Source organism: Lissotriton helveticus, chromosome 2_1, assembly GCF_964261635.1.
Source record: "Lissotriton helveticus chromosome 2_1, aLisHel1.1, whole genome shotgun sequence".
In the NCBI taxonomy this organism is placed as follows: Eukaryota; Metazoa; Chordata; class Amphibia; order Caudata; family Salamandridae; genus Lissotriton; species Lissotriton helveticus.
Window position 1 is genome coordinate 75,145,612 of NC_136059.1, and position 23,102 is coordinate 75,168,713.

A 23,102-nucleotide genomic window follows, 5' to 3' on the forward strand; every position below is an offset into this window, starting at 1 on the left:
GTGTATACAGTACCATGCACATCTTTTAATGCTAATGGAGAGACCAGTTATTTGAATGCTCAATTATGGTGACTTCTCATGCAACAGTGATGTTTCACTGGGAAACAACCTTTACAACACAACTTTTACAACGCGCTACCATTACAACAAAACTTATACAATGCAACATCCATTACATCGCATGCCATTACAACGTAACCATTACAACGCATGACACTACAACGCATACCACTACAACGCATGTCATTACAACGCATACTATTACAACGCATAACATTACAACGCATAGCATCCTTACACTATCCAACACTTACCCTACTGTTGCACCCCCCTGGAGTTAGAATAGTAATTTTTACCCCTACACTATCCAACACTTACCCTACTGTTGCACCCCCCTGGAATTAGAATAGTAATTTTTACCCCTACACTATCCAACACTTACCCTACTGTTGCACCCCCCTGGAGTTAGAATAGTAATGTTTATCCCTACACTATCCAATACTTACCATACATGCAATGTAAAGTTATGCGTTGTAATGGTATGCGTTGTAAAGGTAGTATTCGTTGTAATGGCATGCGTTGTAATGGAATGCGTTGTAATGGATGTTGCGTTGTAAAAAATGCGTTGTGAAGGTATGCGTTGTAAAAGTCATACATCCGTTTCACTAGAGAGATCAGTCCTTGTTCTCGCTGTAGTATACAGACCTCTCATATAAGAGAGGTTTTGGCACATAGGCCAGTGCATCCTCATATTCTACTATGCACTATCAGCTGGTGGAAATGTGATCGTGGAGAGGGCAGATCTTTTGCACCTGACACTTGTGACTCTGGAGAGAAGTTTCAGTGGGGAAGTATGTGTCTGTGTGCACCCTACTACACCTCATTGTCCCCATGGGGAGAGGTCTCAGAGAGAGGTGATTGTGTCCCACATTCAACTATCCACACCAATCAACCAAGACACAGCTCTCGGTAGAGAGGATACTCTATTTCTATACCCTGCTACACACAGCCTACTTTACACATATATTACTGTGGGGAGATGTCTCAGCTGACAGGGCAATACCATAGTCTCTATAGTTGTTTTGCAATGCAGACGTCTCAGGATAGAGGTAATTTCATCCCTAGACCTTGCTTGTACATCTGTCAGCTTGGGGAGAGATGTGACCAAAGCAATAAACTCGTTTTCACAGCCTAATTTCCACACCCATCTTCGAAGACAAGGTCACAGTAGAAGGGACAGTCCCTCCTCACACCCTACTGCGCACACTAATTAGTTAACTTTTTTTAAAACCTAGAAATTCACTGACAAAAACAAAGGTTAAAGTAACGTTATGGTTAGGTGTGATAAAAAGATCTGTTTTTGAGGTTATACTTAACCACATGAGCGCTAGCGAAATTCCCCTCCTGTGCTCATGTTTTAAAAAACCCATTATTCATGACGAGCTGGGCTCGTCATGAGCGTGCGAGGAGGCTACCTCATGACGAGCCCAGCTCGTCATGAGCGTCGAAGGGGTTAAGTGACTTTGTCAGTGTCAACATTAACATTTTGAACTTTTAAAAAAAAACACTGAAATTCTCAAGTTATAGTTAGTAGTGTTAACTATAACTTGTGACCCGGGGTCGTGGTTTCAGCGCCGACGGGATGGCTGCGTGAGCGAGTTCCTCCGCGCCATGTCCCGTCTTTCCTCCTGGTAATTATTGCCCCGAGTCGCCTGGCGGCTGGAATCGTGGTCCGGAGGGGCCGCTGACCCCCTGGGGAGCGTTTGACCCTGGTCGGAGCCCTGGCTGCTGAGCGCCGGAGGACCTGGCGATCGGCTCGTCCTGCGGGCGGACAAAGGAAAGATGGCGGCGCCGACTGCGTGAAAGCTCCGGGAGCGGAGCAGTGGGGAGTCCCGGAGCAGCTGCAGGCTCCTGCGGGGCCCTTGTGAGGCGGTGAGCAGAGCGGTGGGCCATAGGAGCGGGCCTCGGCTTGCGGAGGAGGTCGGCGGGGATTTGCCGGCAAGAGTGGCGCCCCTCCCCCACCCGGTCCCTAGAACGGCTGGAGAGCAGAGCCTGGAGTTGCGCTGAGCCGGCCGAGGCACTGTTGGGCTGTGAGGCCGCCCACCCACTGGCTGGATCGCGGTAGGAGCCGAGGGGCCACGGAGGTGTGCGGTGGGCTGGTGGAGCAATGGGGGGGCGGCCACCCGAGGCGCCTGTGCATCCCTGGACACGGACGGGCAAGGTGGTGGCCGTCGGCCCGGTCTGTGGTGGAAGACCCGCCCGGTGGGGGGCAAGGATACGCCGGGCGAGCGTGGAGCTGGGCCCCGCGTGGTGCATCACGGGGGCCGGTGCTGCCGGGGGCAGGGAGTCCGGCTTGCCCAGGACCCTGACTAATCCGCTGGCCACCTCTTCAGTGGAGCTTGCTCCCCCTGGCCCTGGTGGGCTTTGCGGGCGTTCCCTGGGTGACTGTGGGGCAGCGCGGAGGGCACTTCCGGCCTGGATATAATCGGAGGACCGTGAGGGTGGCACGGCTGGCGCTGCGGGTTCCCGCTTGACCTGGGGATTGGGGTTCCTCCGCTGGGTGTTTCTGGAGGGCCTGGCCATTGTCCGAAGGGGCTGCTCGAGCAGCTGAATACCGGCACGCAAGATGGCCGCGCTGGGAAATGGCGTTGCCGAACCGCCTGGACCGGGAGGCCGGAGGCCGGAAGACGTGAATGGCGGTGCCCTGACGGAGCCCTCAACACAAGAACAGAGACTAAACCTTCGCCTTGATGCAATCTTGGCCGCGATCACCGCTACAAAGGATGAGCTGCACCAGGATATTGCGCAGGTGGCATCCGGGCTCGGCCTGCTGAGGGCGGACCACGCCAAGCTCTCTGACCGTGTGAAATCCAACGAACAACTGCTCCAGGAGCTGAAACCGGCGGTGGTCACGGCGGAGCATAAACTGGATGATGTTATCCATCGACTGGCGCTTCTGGAGCGGCGAGCGGAGGACGCGGAAGGACGCAACCGCCAGAACAACGTGAGGGTGGTGGGGCTTCCGGAGAAAATTGAGAAGGGTGATGCGGTGGCCTACTTGGAGGACTGGTTCCGCACAGTGGTGGCGCCGGAGGGCCTATCCCCCTTCTTCTCCCTGGAAAGAGCGCATAGGGTGCCCGCGAAGCCTCCCCTGGAGGGCCGACCGCCCCGACCGATGGTGGCCAGACTGCTGCACTATAAGGATCGGGATCTGCTGATCCAAAAGGCGAGAGATCGGGGGCCCTTCCAAGTAGACAATAGCAAGGTGACGATCTTTCCGGACTACACACAGGAGGTACAGCGGAGCAGGGCTTCTTTTCTGTCGGTGAAGAAAGAGCTGCGAGAGGAGGGAATTCAATACTCCTTGCTTTTTCCAGCCAAGCTGCGGGTCGTCGTTGATGACAGGACCCACTTTTTCCAAACACCCGATGAAGCTTGGTCCTGGCTGGAACTGTACCGGGCAGGGACAGATCGAGTGCACAGGCCCGCCAGGGATCGGGAGCGGCCGGCCAGGGTCAGGAAGTCGCAGCGCATCCGCTCCCGGAACAGGCGCCAACGGGCCGAGCGTGAAGCGCAAATGCTGGCCGATAGACGGAGTGCGTTGGAGGCCACGGCGAACATCACGGGCTCGCAGCAAGAGGACGCCTCCAGAGGCTCGGCTTCGGAGGGTGAAGGTGAGAAGACTGGCGACGAGGACTCGGAGTTGGGGGGAGCGCTAGGGCCGGAGGTGACCCCACAAACGTCGGATGGTATCTTTAATGGGTGAAGCCTGTGGCCGCTGAACTTTTTGCAAGGCCTGGATGCTCCTGACTTTTATTAGACTGCCAGGTATGGGGCTGCATCAGCAACACGGGGCTGTGGGCGCGGGGTGGTTGCTCTGTCGTCCTGGTTCGGGGCTCCACAGTCCCCATCAGACCCTTAAGGTCTTCTGTGGTGTCGACCACAGATTAGTGTGATGTGTTGGGTGTTTACGGTTTGGAACGGGGCTGAAGCTGGGTTACTAGGCCCTGTCCTGGGGAGGGGGTGGGTGGGAGTTGTGGGGTGTGTTTTGAGGGGGTTGTACAATTGCTGCGATGCGGGTCACATTTCTTGGCGTGCACTACTGTTGGGATTGATGCTCTATGGGGACGTTACCTAATTTGAAATGTGTCACATGGAATGTCCGGGGTATTCGCACTATGGTTAAGCGCCACAAAGTACATGCCTACCTGGTGAGGCGGGGCGTTCAGATAGCAATGCTTCAAGAAACTCACTTGACACAGCAGGAATGTGGGGCGTTACAGAGGAGGTGGCGGGGTCAGGTGTTTGGCACGACTTACTCGGCATTTGCTAGGGGAGTGTTAATATGGATCAGAGCGGGCACGCCATTCCAAGTCACGAGTCAGAAGATAGATCCGGAGGGTCGTTATGTAGTGGTGGAGGGACGGCTATGTGGACGGGAAGTAGTGCTGTGTAACATCTATGCCCCCAACGCTGAGCAAGCGCATTTCTTTGAGGGTTTATCGCGCTCACTGGCGTATTATTTGGCAGGCCCTATCCTGCTGGCCGGGGACTTTAACTCCATTTCGGATGTGCTGTTGGACAGGTCGCACCCGCCTTTGGTAGACTCCCCAGTGCGCAGACTTGCGACCCATAGACGGGACTGGCAGGAGAGGTGGGGCTTGGTGGATGTATGGAGGGCGCAGCACCCCGAAACTCGGGATTACTCCTACTTCTCGGCGCTGCATGATCTGCACGTTCGATTGGATTCAGTGCTGTGTTGTGAGTCTCTAGCGCAGGTGGTGATGCACTCTGAGTACTTGTCTAGAACCATCTCGGACCATAACCCACTGCTGATTTCTGTGCAATGGCAGCTGGCGAGATCGGCGGTCCCCACATGGAGACTTCGTCCGGAGACGCTGGATGACCCGGCGTTCTGTGACACGGTCCGACAAGGCATAGATGACTACTTCGCGGTCAATGCTGGGTCGACAGCGACCAGAGCGAATGAATGGGACGCGATGAAAGTGGTGGTGAGGGGGCTGTGCATGGGCCGGTTTCTGACTGTGAGAGGAACGGTGTTGAATGACCTCGCGAAGGCGGAGGAAGTGCTGAGAGGGGTGGAGCGGCAGCGACCAGAGAAGCCGGAGCTGCAGGACAGCCTGTTGCGTGCTAAAGAGGCGGTGGCGACTGAGACGGAGAGATTGCGGTGCTATGATTATAAGTTGTATGCGGTGAGAGTGCATGAGGAGCGTGATAAAGTGGGCACGCTCCTTGCGAAACTGGCCGATCCGAACCCTAGAGGTTGTCCGGTTATGAGTGTGCGACAGGAGGATGGGGTTGTGGTTTGCTCGCAGTCAGCGGTCCTGGGGCGCTTTCAATCCTATTACGCGGGTCTGTATGCCAGCCACCTCGAAGTGGAATCTACGGATATTGGCGATTATTTAGATCAGATCCCTTTGCCAGTATTAGATGAGGAGGAGGCCCGGGATCTGGGGGGCCCAGTCACCCTGTCCGAAATCAGGGGGGCGATTAGCCATATGGCGCGGAACAAAACCCCTGGGGTGGATGGGTTGCCGATCGAGTTCTACGTCAAATTTATGGATGTGCTGGCGCCCAGACTACAGGCTGTGTATGCGGAGGCGAAACAATTGGGGCGGTTGCCTGACTCTATGACGGAGGCGCTGGTAGTGCCCCTGCTGAAACCAGGCAGAGATGTTTTAGATGTCTCCTCTTTTCGTCCGTTGTCCATGCTGACTGTGGATTATAAGATTTTGAGCCGAATCCTGGCCACCCGGCTCCTGCCACTGATGACCTTTTTGGTGCATAGGGATCAAGCGGGATTCATCCCCTCTAGGAGCACTTCGATGAATATCCGTCGGCTGATTGGGGTCATTGATAGTGCTGCCTTGGCGGATCCAGGCCCAGTAGTGCTGACGGTTGATATTGAAAAGGCGTTTGATAGTTTGGAATGGGAGTTTTTAGATGGCGTGCTGTTAAAGTTCGGGGTTGGGGAGGGGTTCCGGGGCTGGACGAGAGTGCTTTATTCTTCGGCTAAGGCGCGGGTGCGGCTGGGGACACTGGTCTCCTCGGTTTATCCGGTCTGTAGGGGCACGAGGCAGGGCTGCTCGCTGTCCCCTCTGCTCTTTGCTCTCGCGATGGAACCATTAGCGGCGCAGGCAAGGTCGGGAGTTGTTTTCGACGGGATTGCGCAGGGCCTTGACGCGCATTACATATCGCTGTACGCCGACGACTTGTTACTGTACCTGGCGGATGCTGAAAAGGCTCTAGAAGGCGCGGTGGATATGTTGGGTAGGTTCGGGAGGCTTTCAGGCCTACGGGTGAACTGGGCAAAGACCTGTTTGTTTCCGCTGCGGAAGACCACGCTCTGTCCGCAGCTTACGAGGCCGGTGGTGTGGGAACCCTCTTGTTTTACTTACCTAGGAGTGCGCATCTACCATGCCACGGCGGACCTCCTTGAGGGGAATGTGGGACGCTGTATTAGGGCTCTGAGAGGCAGTATGGACTTCTGGGCCTCTCTTCCGCTGTCTGTACTGGGCCGAGTGGCGCTGTTGAAAATGGTGGCACTCCCGAGACTCCTCTATTATTTTAGAACGCTGCCGGTGTGGATCCCGCAAGGTATCTTTAGGGAGCTGAAGACGTTGGTGACTGGCTTTCTCTGGGGCCACGGTCGCAGACGGGTGGCATTGACCACCCTGATGAGACCCAAGTGTGAGGGGGGGATGGCCGTCCCCGACTATGAGTTATACTATCTGGCAGCGCAGCTCCAGGTCCTGACACAGAACGTGGCCAGAGAATTCAGGGGGCCCGAGGATGGACGGGGGGTCGGCGCTCAGAGGCATGTTTTGTCATCTATTGTGATGCAACAGAGGCTGGCCAGTAGGGACGTCACGATGGAGGAATGGACACTCAGATTGTGTTGGAACAGGTACCTGAAGAGGGCTGGGAAGCGCCGGCCATACGCCCCGGAGATTCCGTTGGGCATGCTCACTGCCTTGCCGCACGGAGGTGATTGGTCCCAATTATTAGAGTGGGAGGACCTGGGCTTGCAGATGGTAGGAGACCTCTATGTGGATGGGACGCTGGCCCCGTTCCAGACCTTGCATGAGCAATTCGGCCTGCCGAGTGGTACCTTCTTGCTGCATGCGGCGGTTGTCGCGGCTATGCAGAAGCATTGGGGGGGCGGATTGGCTGAACCGGAGATGACGACGGTATGCCAATATGTGGTGATGGCAGCGGGCACAGTCAAGGCGGTGACCTGCCTGCACAATAGGATGTTAAACGAAGGTCTGTCCCCGTTGGCCGAGTTGAAGTCGCGCTGGGAGGCCAGCATTGGTAGGCAAATCCCGGACTCTGTATGGGGTCAGGTGTTACACAGGGCCTGGAAAGGGACAAGGAATGCGAGATTCCAACAGGTGCACTATTTTGTGCTTCATAGGGCTTATTTGACCCCGGAGAGGTTGCGTCGTCACTTCCGGGTGCTTGATGCCACGTGCCCGCGATGCTTAGAACCTGAGGCGGATCTTGACCACATGCTGTGGGGTTGCCCGAAATTGGGGGACTACTGGTCTGAGGTGGGGGACCTCTTGACTGCTGTCACGGATCGGGAGGTGGACTTTGACATGGCCACTTGCCTGCTTCTCTGGTTCCCGCATACCAAAAAGACCAAGGTTACGAGTAAATTCATTGGGTTGGGACTGATACTGGCACAGCGAGAAATCACTTGGCATTGGAAGTCTAAGGAGGGGCCGTCTGTACGGAGGTGGAGGAATGAATTGGTGAAGTGGTCGAGCTGTGAGAGTGTGTCATGAATGCGCCAGGCGACTAGAACGGGTAATGAGAAGAGCTTGGACCTGGCACGGTCGTGGGAGCTGGTGGTGCAGGCATTACGGGACAACATCACTGAAGGCGAAGACACTGATCAGTCATGAGCAGGGACTCCATGTGACTACTAGCTTGTTACACTTTCCTGATAGTTGTCACCCTAGAGCAGGAGGGGGGTGGTGGTACCCGCATTAGCAGCAGTTGCAGGGGAGGGTTCAGAGTAGGAGTCGTAGAAGGGGGTGGTTTGCCGGCCAGCGGCGACCTCCCGGAACTGGATAGCCCAGGAAGGTAGTCGTGTTGAGTTCGTGATATAACATTGGAGTGGCCTAGGATTGGAGGGAGAGGGGGGGTTGGTTGTTCTGGGATAAAAGCGGAAACGAAGTGCTACACTTGACCTGTGTCCCGAACAGGGCACGCACCGAGGTACCTCCAGTGAACTGACTCATTGACGCGCCGCCCAGCCTCCGGGATGTGGGCTAATTGGCTGTGTATTGTATTACTATCGTACTGTATGCTGGGTACCGTTGGTGTATGGGTTGGCTTGTTGGATATGTTTCTTCCTGATTCTGCAATAAAAATATATTTAAAAAAAAAATAAACTATAACTTGTGACCCCGCCATGCACTGCTTATGACCTCACATATGACGTCAGTCATGACGCCTATATATATATATCTGCAGATAAAAAGTTCGGGTAACTGCACACCTGGAGTGCCATGTACTTTTGTACACAAATGAATAATTGCATGTGGTTGATACAGATGCTGGAATATATATATATATATATTATATATCAGTGACGGTTACCACTGGGTAGTTCTAGTTATGAATGTGTTTCCATAGGAAATTCCTTTTTATGCTACTAATAACTTTGCCGCTGTTTGACAAATCTACACAAAACGTTACTACTTTTTAGGTCTCGGCTAGCGCAGGCTGCGCACGTGCGCAGTCTCGCTGGTGAGATTTTATGTTTCTTAGTAGCGAGGGTAAACCCCGCCCCTCTTCTCCATTGGCTGGCTTCCTAAACGGCGGCCAGCCATTGGAGTAGAGGTTTCCAGCTAAGCCCGTCTTTTTCGGATTGAGGGGTGTGTTTTTTCGTTTCTTTCTCATTCTTCTCCATTGGCTGAAATGTAACAACAACAGTCAAAAACACACCGTTGTTTACATTCCAGCCAATGGAGAAGAGGGGAGAATGAAAAACACGCCCCCCAGTCTGAAAAGGATGGGTCGTTTCTCAGTCTCTTTTGTGCTTGACCTCGGAGAAACATGGTGTGTCTCCCCCCCACCCCTCTTCTCACCTCTCTCCTCGGCTGTCCCGGGCTCTTCCGTCCCGGCCAATGCGCTCCCTGGCTACCGCTGCTGCTGGGCTCTGTGTGTGCCTGCCTTCCGCCGGCTCCTCCCCCCCTTCCCCGACCGAGACAGAGAAGGCTTTCCCCGGTTGCATCCCTTGCTCTTTGCACCGGTGCCTCACTCCGGTGCTCAGGGCAGGGTACCGCAGTGTCACTGTCACCCTCCGGGATCCATGGAGTCTGTACCTATGGGTGTTGCCTTCTAAGGGAGGAATAGCTAGGTAAGAGCGTTGGATATTGTCCGGCACAGGCCTGGGCGCAGATACGAGATCTGGGGCGGGCTCCGTTCGTCGCAGCTTGTTTGCCGCCAGAGTTGGAGCCTTGGCTGGAGGTGTTTACTGCGTGCCGCTCTCGGTGCTGGTTTCAGATGGCACCGCGGGCGCTGGGGCCGGGGCAGCGTCCGCTTGCTGCGCGTCCTGTGACCAGCATCTGGCAGTGAAAACACGCCGCCCTGGGCATTGCGCAAGATGGAGGGTCCGCCGAGGAGCTTCTCGAAATGGAGGGCGGTACTCCTATTACTCTTATTACCGTCCATAATGGAGTGGACGTTTGCTCACTTGTATACGTCCCTCTCCGCTATTTTAGTCACAATTGTAGCTGTTTATCGGATCATGGGCATCGCCTACGTGCCTGGGGCTTGGATCAGCAGCGATCGTTACCGGGGTTCCTGGTAACCGAGGAGCGGGTGTTAGAATACGAGGAGCAGGTGAGGGTGGTGCCATTTACTCTACGGCCGAGCAAGGCTCTAGATGCCTTTGTAGTTTCCGCGATGCGTCTTCTGAGACCGAGCTTGGCCTTTACATGCCAGGGGTTGTGGAGCGGCAGCGCTGCAGAAGGTGCGAGTCGCCATTACGCATCGTCTCATGTAAAGTGCCTTACTCCTAAAATTGCATAAATAAATACGAGATGGCCCTAAATTGGATGCGAAACCGGGCCATTTTACTTTGCCTCACCTGAGCTTTTAAATGTGTGGCTTGTGGCAGTGGAAAGGTTTTGAGAGGTACTTTGTGTAAAGCAGGTAGGGGGGGCAATTTAATTGTGACAGCGGCAGCTAGCCGTTACCTAATTCTATGTTGTATCGTTGTTTGTTTTCCCTAGAGATTTAAGAAGAACCTTCCCAGAATGGGCTGCTAGTGCAATCGTTGCAGCCACCATGTTCTTTCCCTGCGTCTCCCAGCCATAGCTCGGATGCCTGTTTTGCTTTTCCTCTAGTGGGCGGGGCCTCTGCTCGGCTTTGTGCTCTGGCTCCGCTTGATGGCCTCCTCTCGCTCTGCTGTGTGATGTGCTCTGCCTGACAAAAAACTTCTGAAGCTCCTCTGCCACATAAGCCTGTCCGCGCCTGCCCTGGGTTTGTGCAAGCCGCGATGGGGTCTGGTGCACACTGTCCCCAATCACAGTTTGCAGATGACAATACTCGAACCTGCGCCCCCAGTTCAAAGGCGGAAGCTCTTGCCGGATCTCCACGTCCTCGAGCAGGCCGCTCGTTGCCTGGTTGCCACAGGAAAACTAGTCACAACGTTGCACGATGTCCAGTCTGTCGGTGACCGCCACTGGCTCCCTCAAGGTCGAGGACCGGTTCCTGCGGGTTCAGAGCTATTTCCTTTGCCGTCCACCACTGTGCTGCCCAGGCTGGTTCGCTTCCTCACCGCCTAGAAGTCCTGCTGTTCGCTCTGTGCCGTACTTCCTCCTTCCTGATGCTCCTTCTGGCTTCTCTACGAGCAGGGTGCAGCGACTCCAATGCGATTCTGGCAGCAACAAGGTGATTCCAGTAAGATGGGGGTTTCTATGTCCCAACAGGAACCTAACGTCCCTTTTTGAACCCCCCCTGCTACTTGCCTCTCTGCTCCGATTGGGTGGCTAGCTGCTTGTTTGGGGCAGCCAATCCGGAGCACCCCCCCTTCACTTTTTGCGGGCTTGTGGGGTTCCCCCCTTGGGAGGCATTTGACACAGGACCCCATATGGTCTGGCTACACCTCCCCGGCCAGTGTTTCCGTGATGCACTTCTAATATAGTGTCCAAAATTAATGTAAAAAGTCTGAACAAGTCAGAAGACTCTGCTGTTTGCTATTTAAAGCAGTGCCGGACTACGAAAGACGTTTTCTAGGGGTTCTGAGGCAGTCATTGGTTACCATGCGTGCAGTAACCTCTGTCCGTGGCACTGTCTCTCCATGGTGTCCCACAGTACTGGCGCTCCCAGGTGCGTAGCTGAATGACTCACCTTTAGCATTTCATTTACTCATGCGTTCACAGCAGTCATAAGAGTGTCATTTATTAGTACCATTAGACTGGGTCTGTCTGTGTGGCTCTGTGTGTGTGTGGCTCTGTCTGTGTGTAGCTCTGTCTGTGTGTGGCTCTGTCTCTGTGTGGCTCTGTCTGTGTGTGTGTGTGGCTCTGACTGTGTGTGTGTGTTTCTGTCTGTGTGTGTGTGTGGCTTTGTCTGTGTGTGTGGCTCGCTCTGTGTGTGTGTGTGGCTCGCTCTGTGTGTGTGTGTGTGTGGCTCTGTCTGTGTGTGTGTGTGGCTCCGTCTGTGTGTGTGTGGCTCTGTGTGTGTGTGTGTGTGTGTGTAGCTCTGTCTGTGTGTGTGGCTCTGTCTGGGTGTGTGGCACTGTCTGTGTGTGTGTGGCTCTGTCTGTGTGTGTGGCTCTGTGTATGTGTGTGGCTCTGTGTGTGTGTGACTCTGTGTGTGGCTCTGTGTGTGTGTGGCTCTGTGTGTGTGTGTGACTCTGTGTGTGTGGCTCTGTGTGGCTGAGTGTGGCTCTGCATGTGGCTGTGTGTGTGTGGCTGTGTGTTTATGTGGCTTTGTGTGTGTGTAGCTGTGTGTGGCTGTGTGTGGCTCTGTGTGTGGCTCTGTGTGTGTGTGTGGCTCTGTGTGTGTGGCTCTGTTTGTGGCTCTGTGTGTGTGTGTGGGTGCAAAGGCAATTGGTCTCGCATTTGCGAGAGATTAAGCTATTGTCATTGTAAATGACAATTCCATTTATTTATATGTTTTAAAAGCAAAAATAATGTCATGAGCAATGCCAATAGCTCTAACTTTAACAAAGACAAGACCATTGCATTGTAAATGCTTGTTTTACTAGTTTGCAAATGGAAAGTTTCGTGAAATCCCTCAAATGGGAGCCAAGAAAAGAGGGGTCCCAAAACACTTTTCGCAATTCATTTTCCCATAGAATAGTTAGACACCCTCTCCCCCTAGGCCTGGTGGTGTGCTCCCTGAGGGACCCCACCTGGGTCAAAAGATGTTTTTTTGCCACAAATTCTGGAGTATCTGCAAATCTGCAGTAAAATATATATTTTTTAGCAGCACGGGCTACTGCGAAATAAAAAAATTGGGCCAGGGCCAGGGGGAGGCGCATATATAATTTAGGAGGAACGGGCGCATGCCCCTCCTCTCCCCATCCCACAGGGCCGCCATTCAAGTTAAAGGGAGAGGGCACATGGCCCCTCCCTCCCTGAGCCTAAAAGTTCCCATACCCCGAGGCAATGGCTTAATAAAGGGAAGCGGGCCGCAAGGCCGCCCTCTCTGAGCCTCCAAAAGGCCCCAGGGAGCCCAACAATTGGGCCCATCACAGAGACAGTGTGCTGGGGTCCCCAAGCCCCAGGACACCATCTTTTCTCTGCCCTAGAGTGTGGGCAGGGAAAAAGTAAGGTTCTTCCACCGGCCAGGAGCACAACGCTGTTCCTGTCCAGTGGGAAAACAAAACTGTCCCCTGCTCGCACTTGCTCCCACCCCACGGGAGCAAAATAAAACTTCTTGCCCGGGGTGGGAACAATGGTGGGTCCCCATGCACCCGCGATGGGTGCTAGCGGGGAGCTGGCAGGGCTGTGGGGCCATTACCCTCCCCTTCAGCCCCCAGTAAGGGAGCAGCTGTGTTGTGCCCCGGGTGGGCACCGGGCTTGCCACTTTATGAAAAAATAACGCTGGCTACTGCAAGAGCAGGGAGCCAGCTGGGCTACGGGGGCCGTGGACCTTCCTCTGCAGCCCGCTTACACAAGTAAATGTCAGGTGTGCCCCGGGTGGGCACCAGGGCACCCCTTAAATAAGACTGCTTGCAGGAAGCTACCAGGGCTGTGGGGGGGCTGAGGCTCCCCCTCAGACCCTAAGCAAAAAAAGAAAAACACTGGGTGTCCAAGTTGGAAATGGGTCACCCAGTATATTTTGTTAAAGGGTAAATAAGCAGCATCTGCCAGTTATTTATTGATCACTGCTCCTTTAAGAAGAACCCATAATGCCCTGCGAGGGCTATTTAAATATTCTTTATTTGATTATGTCCCTAGAAAAGACAGGGGCACCACTAGAATGTTTCTAATGTTTTGGGGGCTGCAGCACCCCTAGCAACGTTCACTTTACACCATTCCATTGGACACTATTTCATTCTACTCCACTCCGCTGTACGCCACTCCACTCTAAGCAATTCCACTGCACGCAACTCCACTGTACACCCCCTACACTCTACATCGCTCCAGTTTACCCCCTTCAGTCTGTGCCACTTCACTCTATGCTACTCTACTATACGCCACTCCACTCTATGCTATTTCACTCTACTCAACTCCACTCTACACTATTCCAAGGTATGCCACTACCTTACTCCAGTGTACGATGCTCCACTCTATGCAATTGACTCTACCACACTCCACTGAATGCTATTCCATTTTATGTTACTCCAATGTGTGCTACTCCATTCTACGCCACTCCAGTGTACGGCACTCCACTCTACGCCATTCCACTCTGTGCCACTCCACTATACCCCACTCCACTGTCCACCACTCCAGTATACGCCTCTCCAGTGTACGCTAATCCACCCTATGCTATTCTATTTCCTCCACCCCACTCTACAATATTCCACTGTATGCCATTCCACTCTGCAGCACTCCACTGTAAGATTTTCCACTCTACTGTATGCCACTGCACTGTATGCCATTCCAGTCTACGCTACTCCACTGTACTCGGCTGTACGCTATTCCACTGTATGCCACTCCACTCTGTGCAACTCCATGCTATGCTATTCCTCCATATTCCACTACACTTTAGGCTACTCCACTCCACTGTATGCCACTCCATTCTACACTATTCTACACTATTATGTTGGACGTTATTCTACTCTACACCTCTCCATTGTATGCTATTCGACTAACACACTCCAGTGTATGCGTTCTTCGCCACAACACTGAATGCCACTCCATCCTACACCACTGCACTGCACGCCACTCCACTCTATGCTATATCACACTTTGCCACTCTACTCTGTGCCACTTCACTCTACCCGATCCACTATTGTCACTCCACTGTATGCTACTCCACTCTACACCACGCCAGTGCATGCCACTTCACTGTCCTCCCCTCTACGACACTCGCATCCACTCTATGGGCCAGATGTAGGTCGCCAATTACCGGTCGGTAACGGCCGATTTCGGCCGTTACCGACCGGTAATTGGTTTTCAAGATGTAGGGGCCAATATTTTACAGATTCGGTAAATTTACCGAATCTGTAAAATACTGAATTGGTAATTTTACCGATTCGGTAAAACCCAGATGTAGGTAGCACTGTTTACAGTGCTACAGGCCTTCAGAATTCGGTATTTTACCACCCAATCCAATTGGGTGGTAAAATACCGAATTCAGGTGTGCATGCACATCTGTACATGCACACCTGTGCCTTGTGACACACAGACATGCCCTGAGGGCATGTCTGTGTGCCACATGGCACACATGCCTGTATTTGGGGTGCTAGAGGGTGTCAAAGTGACACCCCCTGCACCCTTGCTGAAATCGGTATCAATGGGCATTACCGAATCGGTACTTACAGAATCGGTAAATACCGAATCTTAATGATTCGGTATTTACCGAATCTGAAATACCTACATCTCCCCCCCCTCTATTTTACCACTTCTTAAATACCGATTCGGTATGATTCGGTATTTAAGAAGTGGTAAAATAAAATTACCTACATCTGGGCCTATATATCTCTACAAAACTCTACGCCTTTCTACGCCACTCTACTCTACTCTGTCCCTGCACACTCCACTGTCTAACTCTGTACTCCACTCTATGCCCATACACTGCATAGTACAACACTCTACTCTCACTCTACTCCAATCTACGACAATTTCCAACACTCTATCACACAGCACTGTATGAGACAGCACTCTAATTTATGAGAGCTTCTGCGACGCTAACCCACTCCACTCCACGCCACTATACTGAATGACACGCATTGGCGTGTATTGACTCTATTATACTTTACTCCACACTACGTTTCGTTACTCCAGTGTACAGGACTTCACATCACTCTATGCCACTATTCAACAATCCACTATATGCAGCTGCACAGTAGGGCACCCTACTATACTCTATGCAACTCCATTCTACAACACTATAAAACACTGTTTGCCACTCTCCAACACTCCACTACACTGGAGAAGGGTACAGTGGAGTGCTGTAGAGTGGAATAGCATAGAGTGGATTGGAGGAGGATAGAGTGGAATAGCGTAGAGTGGAGTGGTATAAATTAGATTAATTTAAAGTGGAGTAGGGTACCGTGGAGTGGCATAGATTGGAGTGAGGTACAGCATAGTGACATACACTGAAAAAGCATAGACTGGAGTTGTGTAGAACGGAATACCATAGAGTGGAGTGTTGTAGAGCGGCGCAGGGTATAGAATGTAGTGGGGTAAACTGTAGTCGCATACAGTTATTAGCGTACAGTGGATTGGCGTAGAATAGAGCGGAATAGTGTAGAGTGGATTGCCAAAGAGTAGGGTGGTGTACAGCGGAGTAGTGCACAGTGGAATAACGTTGAGTGTAGTGGCGTACAATGGAGCGAGGTAGAGTGGAGTACCATATTGTGGAATCGCGTAGAGTGGAGTGTCTTACAGTGGAATAGCGTAGAGTATAGTAGTATACAGTGGAGTGGTTATAGAATGGAATGGCGTATAGTTTAATACTGTACAATGGACTGTTGTGTGAAGTGGCGTATTGCCGAGTGGTGTAGAGTGGAGTGGCGTACGAGTGGAATAGTGTAGTGTTGTAAAGTGGAGTTGCGTACAGTGAAATAGCGTAGAGTGGAGGGGTGCACAGTAAAGTGGCATAGACTGGAGTAACGTAAAATAGAGTAGCGTAGAGTGAGCAACATACAGTGGAGTGGAGTGATGTAGAGTAGAGTGGAGTAGAGTGAATTAGCGTAGAGTGGAGTGGTGTGGAGTGGCATAGAGTGGAGTGTGGCACTGGAAACAGATGTAGTGTGAAAGTGGGTGAACGGATGTAGATGTCATGTCACAGGAATAGATTATGAGGTGTAAATTATCATTTTTGGTAGTATGTGTAAATAGTTAAGTAGTGTTAAAGTTATAGGTATTAAAATACTTACTTATATATTATGCCGTGATATACCTCAATGTATGCCGATGAGAAGGCAGTAGCTGATTGGCTAATCAGGGTCTTTACAAAACGTAAAAGGCAGCCATACCATTTTCAGCACACATTTGCTGCGTTCTGCGTTTCGCTGCATTTTGGGACCGATTGTACACTGGTGGATGGAGACAGAATAGAAAACTGGCAGGAGACATATAAATGTAATCTGACAACAAAACATTAAACTGAACCCATGATGTGAGTTTGGCCAGTAGGGCTTCAGTAGATTTTTTCAGGTGGAAATTAAGATAGTTGAAGGAAAGTGGGTTTCTGTTGCAGTAACACCCCCCACACACACTTTTTGCCTGATTTCTGATGCACTTTGACTAAGTATGTCCTTGCTAATCATGGTTCCAGGTCTTGTGTTATTTCCCAAAACTGTACCTTTGGTTTCACAAGTGGCACACCTCTGGCCCACATCTACGTCCCTTGTAAAAAGTACCAGTGGTGCCAAGGGCCTTGTGACCAGAGATTGTCCCTTCTGGCTGCAGCACGTATTGTGCCACCCTAGAGGACCCCACACTAAACACATACACACTGCCATTGCAGGCTATGTGATTTGGGGTAGCTAAACTAAAAGAGTCGATGTGGCACACATTGCTGGGTGCCATGCCTACACACCACTGCAAGTCACCCCTCTGGCAGTCCTTACAGCTCTAAGGCAGGGTGCACTATAACATAGGTGAGGGCACAACTGCATGAGCAGTATGCCGCTACTGTGTCGGAGTCCATTCTTGGACACTGTAAGTGCAGTGAAGCCATTTTGAGTACATGGGCTGGGAGTTTGTGAACATTAACTCGTCAGCTCCATGATGGCTTTACTGAAGACAGAGAAGTTTGGTATCATTCTTAACACCATAATAAAACCACACTGATGCCCTTGTTTGATTTATTATAAAATGCACTCAGAGGGGATCTTAGAGATGCCCCCTGAAAAACAACCCGTTTCTAGTGTATTGGCTGACTGGCCCCCGCCAGCCAGCCACCACCAGACAGGTTTCTGACCTCATGGGGATAGAGCTTTTGTGCTCTCGGAGGTCAGAAACAAAGGCTGCTCTGGGTGGAGGTGCTTCACATCCCCCCCTTGCAGAAACAGCACTGCTCCCGACGATCCTGACCTGGGATCCAGCGTAGTACGACCTCTCCTGACCTTCTTCGTGACGCCTGCAGCCTGAACATAATGGGTCCCTTCGACCACGACTGGATCCAGTGAGAGAAACCTGACTCCTAACAACACCCCTGTACCAGCAGCCCCCAGGCCTAGAAGTGCCCTACTAACTGCCCCAGCATCCTCCCACTATCCAAATCACCTCTCCAGTCATTGGATTCCTTCAGTCAGCCTTCTGGACCGAGCCTGCAGCCTTCGTCTTCAACTGAGGATCTCCATTACCTTCTACAGGGCACCCGACACCTCCTTTGCACCCTGCACACGGCCGCCCCAGTGCTGCTGGTGGTGCAGCTTTGGTACTGCTTGGTGACCCCCCTGCAGTGCTGACCGCAACACCCAGGGTCTGTGTCCCTGAACCGCGGGTACCAACATTTGCTAACTGCATATTGAAAGTTTTACATGTCTGGAAAGTATACTTATTTGTAACTGAGTTCAACTTGGTTCCTAAAAACAAAATGTACCATTTAGTACTCAATGTTAGTCATTGAGTGTGTGTTTTTGTCTTGTATGAGTTTGTACAACAAATGCATCCACGCTACCCTCTGATACGCCTAACTGCTCAGCCCTGCTACCACTACATTGAGAGTAAGGTTTAATCTACTTTATCCTCTGCTATACATTTAGGGACCACCTGTGCACATTATACCTCTTTTTGGTATAGTATATACAGAGCCAGCTTCTTACAATAGTACACTATCGTTATCTGGAAGAACCACAAAGGGGACAGCCACATCACATACAAAGCCGCACATCAAAACAGTGAGTGACTGTTTTATGCTGGTCAACTTGAGTACTAACTTGGCCAGAGATGTGTTTTAGTGCCAAATGCATCAAACTTTGTCATTGCGATTCCTAAATTGCAATTTTTAAGAAATCTCAGCTTAGGAATCGCATTTGCTTATGCATATATGAATTGCAAAAAAAAAACTGCGATTCCTCCACATCCCTTAATTGCGACTCAGAAATTGAGAATCACAATTAAGGAATTGCTTCCCATTCATTCCAATAGGAATGAATGGGAATAGCATGCGCAATTTACGAGTACCAAATAGGTACTCGCAAATTACGCATGCAATTTCAAGGGTGCCAAAAGGACAACCTGATGCATCCCTGAAATTGCCATGTTACCACATGTTGCACACACACATGCCCCAAGGGCATGTATGTGTACAACATGGAACTTTGAAAAATGCACTTTTGCACATTTTTCAAAGTTCTCGCAAATTACCATCAACTTTGAATTGATGGTAATTTGCGTTTCTTAATTGCGAAATTGCAGAAAATTTTGGGTTAATGCATTGCATTTAAGAAATCGTAATTTGCGATTCCCTAAGTGCAATCGCAATTTAAGTAATCGCAAATTTAGCGATTACTGAAATTGCGATTTTTGCATTTGGGACATTTTAAACTAAAATTGGACTATATCTGCTCTTTTTGTGTGTTTTGTTACCCATCTCAAAAGGTTATTTTTAGGTTGGGCCTTCCAGAAAGCACATGTTGTCTGGTTGCAAAAGGAATATTGTGGGCATTCCAATCACAATCAAGGGCTTGGAGCCCACCCGTTGCTTAACATTAGTTTTGTTAGTCTTGTGTTTGTCCCTGCCATGAAGCCTAGCCTCTTCAGTCATATCTTTGATTGGCTGGCTTCTGTGACCTCTGCTCGCTTTTAGGGAACTACTTTTGTCTTTTTGTTTAAAAGCACTCCATAAGAGTGAATGTGATTTCCATCTGGCTCCCTCATTTGCTTCCCCCTCTTTCTTTGTCTATCTGCTTCTTTCCCACCGCACACACTTATTTTGCTCTCTTGCCCTTCTGCCCCAGCACTCCATGTTGCTTTCTTTCACCCTGTGTTTGTACCCTTACTCTATGTTGCTTTTCTTCAACCATGTTCTCTCCTACTTGTTGCTTCTCGCTACCTGCTGTGTTGCTTCACCTCCGCCCACTCCTGCAACCAGCTCACCCATTATTATTTTTTTTAAAACTGTTTGAGTTTAATTTTTAAACAGCACTTTTGTGCTACTTTTTAGGTCTTGACTAGACAGCGCTTGCACTGTCACTTTGAGACATGTTGCATATGCTTTGTGAGCTTCAGCCCGCCCATGTGCTTCCCATTTTCTGGCTCCATTGTCGCTCTCATATTCTTTCTCCCCATTTGTCCATAGCATGCATTTGTCATGCCTATTCCTGTGTTTAGCCCTCCCAAAGAGCAGGAACAATTACACTATCCTCCACTGCTTTCATTTTAGAATCTGTTCCAGGAAATACTTTTTTCTTTGTTAAAGAACACCTGACATTAGCGCACGTATTTTCACTCACTCCAAACTCCTTTGTAAGCATGCCAGTAAATCTTGTTCTTATCTCGTCACATTTGCTGGGCATTCAAAAACCAAGGTCAAATGGGCCCCTCCCACTTTCCTGCTTAAATACAGCGTGGATGAGTGCAAACTCTGCTCTTTTTTAATTTACATTCAAAGATCGAGATCAAATGTCAGATGCTGTTTTCACAGGGTGCCTGTTCTGTGCCCCAACAACCTCCTGCTTCGCTGGCTGTTTTAGTTTCTTCTCCTCCTCCCAACTCCCCATGTTGCTTCTTCCCGTCCCACAACACCCAACCCTGGTTGCTTCTTATTCCGAACCCCTGACCCCCTGTCCCAGTTTCATGTTCCACTGTCATGTGGCTTCTACTCGCCATTAAGGTCACTTAAAGGGTCACACACAAGACACCAAAAAGCCATAAGAACGCTGAAAATGAAAAAATCAACTTCTTCTTTTGTAGTCTTTCCAAGATGGCTTTAGTTTTGATGTACTTGAATAGTTATCTATGATACTCTAATCACACCTGCCGTCTCCTACTTCTCCCCTAGGCCCTGACTCGTTAGGGCTCATCCCCACCCACTACCCAACTTGCAGTTTTTAGGTCTCGTGACCTATCAATGCGCATGCGCATTGAGAGAAGCGAGACTATAGGGCTTTAAACAAAGCTTAACTAACTGTGGCGATTTGGTCCTGTGCCCCTGCGCTTTTAGGTCAATGCGCAAGCGCATTGACCTAAAATGCGCGTGCACAGCATCAAATCGCCAGCCATCTGTTCCCCAGCTTGGATCTCCTGGCTGCTCCTCCCCTAATTATCCGCACATCAAAGGCTGCTCCCGCCCCCTGCTTCACACTTCAAACGAATGCTACCGAGAGCATTTCCCGGCCGGACGCTTTTAATTTCATTTCGCAAGCAGTTCCCCCTCCTCCCTCTCCTCCCTCTCCTGACTTTCTCCTGCCTGCCACACCAATCCAAACTGAGGCGCTGCTGCTCCAGTCCCTGTATTACTCCCACTCATCTATGATTAGGAATAAAAGACTGTCGGTTAAAAACAGTTTCAAGATAAAAATGGTTTCCCATTACTTTTGCAGAATGTTATTCATTTCCTTAACCGCCTCCAACTCTCCGACTTTCACATGCACATACCACTTTGCTGATACTGACCGAGACATGCGCTTTATAAGCAGGAAATAGAATTCTACAGGAAACAATACTACCGAAGACCATTCGAGGGTGTGAGCTCAATGCCACCGAAGAGTACGTACAATTATTATACTTAAAGTTCAGTCAACTACCCTTGATGCACGGACAACCTTTGAAGAAAGTGAAAAGCATGTACCCTCACCCTCACCCTCACTCACCCTCAACCCCTCACCCTCACTCACCCTCAACCCCTCACCCTCACTCACCCTCAACCCCTCACCCTCACTCACCCTCACCCTCACCCTCACTCACCCTCAACCCCTCACCCTCAACCCCTCACCCTTACCCTCACCCTCACTCACCCTCAACCCCTCACCCTCACTCACCCTCAACCCCTCACCCTCACTCACCCTCACCCTCACTCACCCTCACTCACCCTCAACCCCTCACCCACCCTCACCCTCACCCTCACTCACCCTCACTCACCCTCACCCTCACTCACCCTCACTCACCCTCACCCTCACTCACCCTCACTCACCCTCACCCTCACTCACCCTCACTCACCCTCACCCTCAACCCCTCACCCTCACTCACCCTCACTCACCCTCACTCGCCCTCACTCACCCTCAACCCCTCACCCTCACTCACCCTCAACCCTTCACCCTCAACCTCACTCACCCTCAACCCCTCACCCTCAACCCCTCACTCACCCTCACTCACCCTCACTCACCCTCAACCCCTCACCCTCACTCACCCTCACTCACCCTCACTCACCCTCAACCCCTCACCCTCACCCTCACTCACCCTCACCCACCCTCAACCCCTCACCCTCACCCTCACTCACCCTCAACCCCTCACCCTCACTCACCCTCAACCCCTCACCCTCACTCACCCTCACTCACCCTCACCCTCACCCTCACTCACCCTCACTCACCCTCACCCTCACTCACCCTCACTCACCCTCACCCTCACTCACCCTCACCCTCACTCACCCTCACTCACCCTCACCCTCACTCACCCTCACCCTCACTCACCCTCAACCCCTCACCCTCACTCACCCTCACTCACCCTCAACCCCTCACCCTCACCCTCAACCCCTCACCCTCACTCACCCTCAACCCCTCACCCTCACCCTCACTCACCCTCAACCCCTCACCCTCACCCTCACTCACCCTCAACCCCTCACCCTCAACCCCTCACTCACCCTCACTCTCACTCACCCTCAACCCCTCACCCTCACTCACCCTCACTCACCCTCAACCCCTCACCCTCACTCACCCTCACCCTCACTCACCCTCAACCCCTCACCCTCACTCACCCTCACCCTCACTCACCCTCAACCCCTCACCCTCACCCTCACTCACCCTCAACCCCTCACCCTCACTCACCCTCAACCCCTCACCCTCACTCACCCTAAACCCCTCACCCTCACTCACCCTCAACCCCTCACCCTCACTCACCCTCACTCACCCTCACCCTCACTCACCCTCACCCTCACTCACCCTCACTCACCCTCACCCTCACTCACCCTCACTCACCCTCACCCTCACTCACCCTCACTCCCCCTCATCCTCACTCACCCTCACTCACCCTCAACCCCTCACCCTCACTCACCCTCACTCACCCTCAACCCCTTACCCTCACTCACCCTCACCCACCCTCACCCTCACTCACCCTCAACCCCTCACCCTCATTCACCCTCAACCCCTCACCCTCACCCTCACTCACCCTCACCCTCACTCACCCTCAACCCCTCACCCTCAACCCCTCACTCACCCTCACTCTCACTCACCCTCAACCCCTCATCCTCACCCTCACTCACCCTCACTCACCCTCAACCCCTCACCCTCACTCACCCTCACTCACCCTCAACCCCTCACCCTCACCCTCACTCAC

At 51.8% G+C, this 23,102-nt stretch overlaps 1 protein-coding gene across 2 annotated transcripts in view; it reads left to right on the forward strand.

The window, feature by feature from the left end:
- Positions 1–23,102, forward strand: part of SFXN5 (sideroflexin 5) — a 1,158,373-nt gene that overhangs the window by 530,160 nt on the left and 605,111 nt on the right. The gene's annotated exons all lie outside the window — the stretch shown is intronic.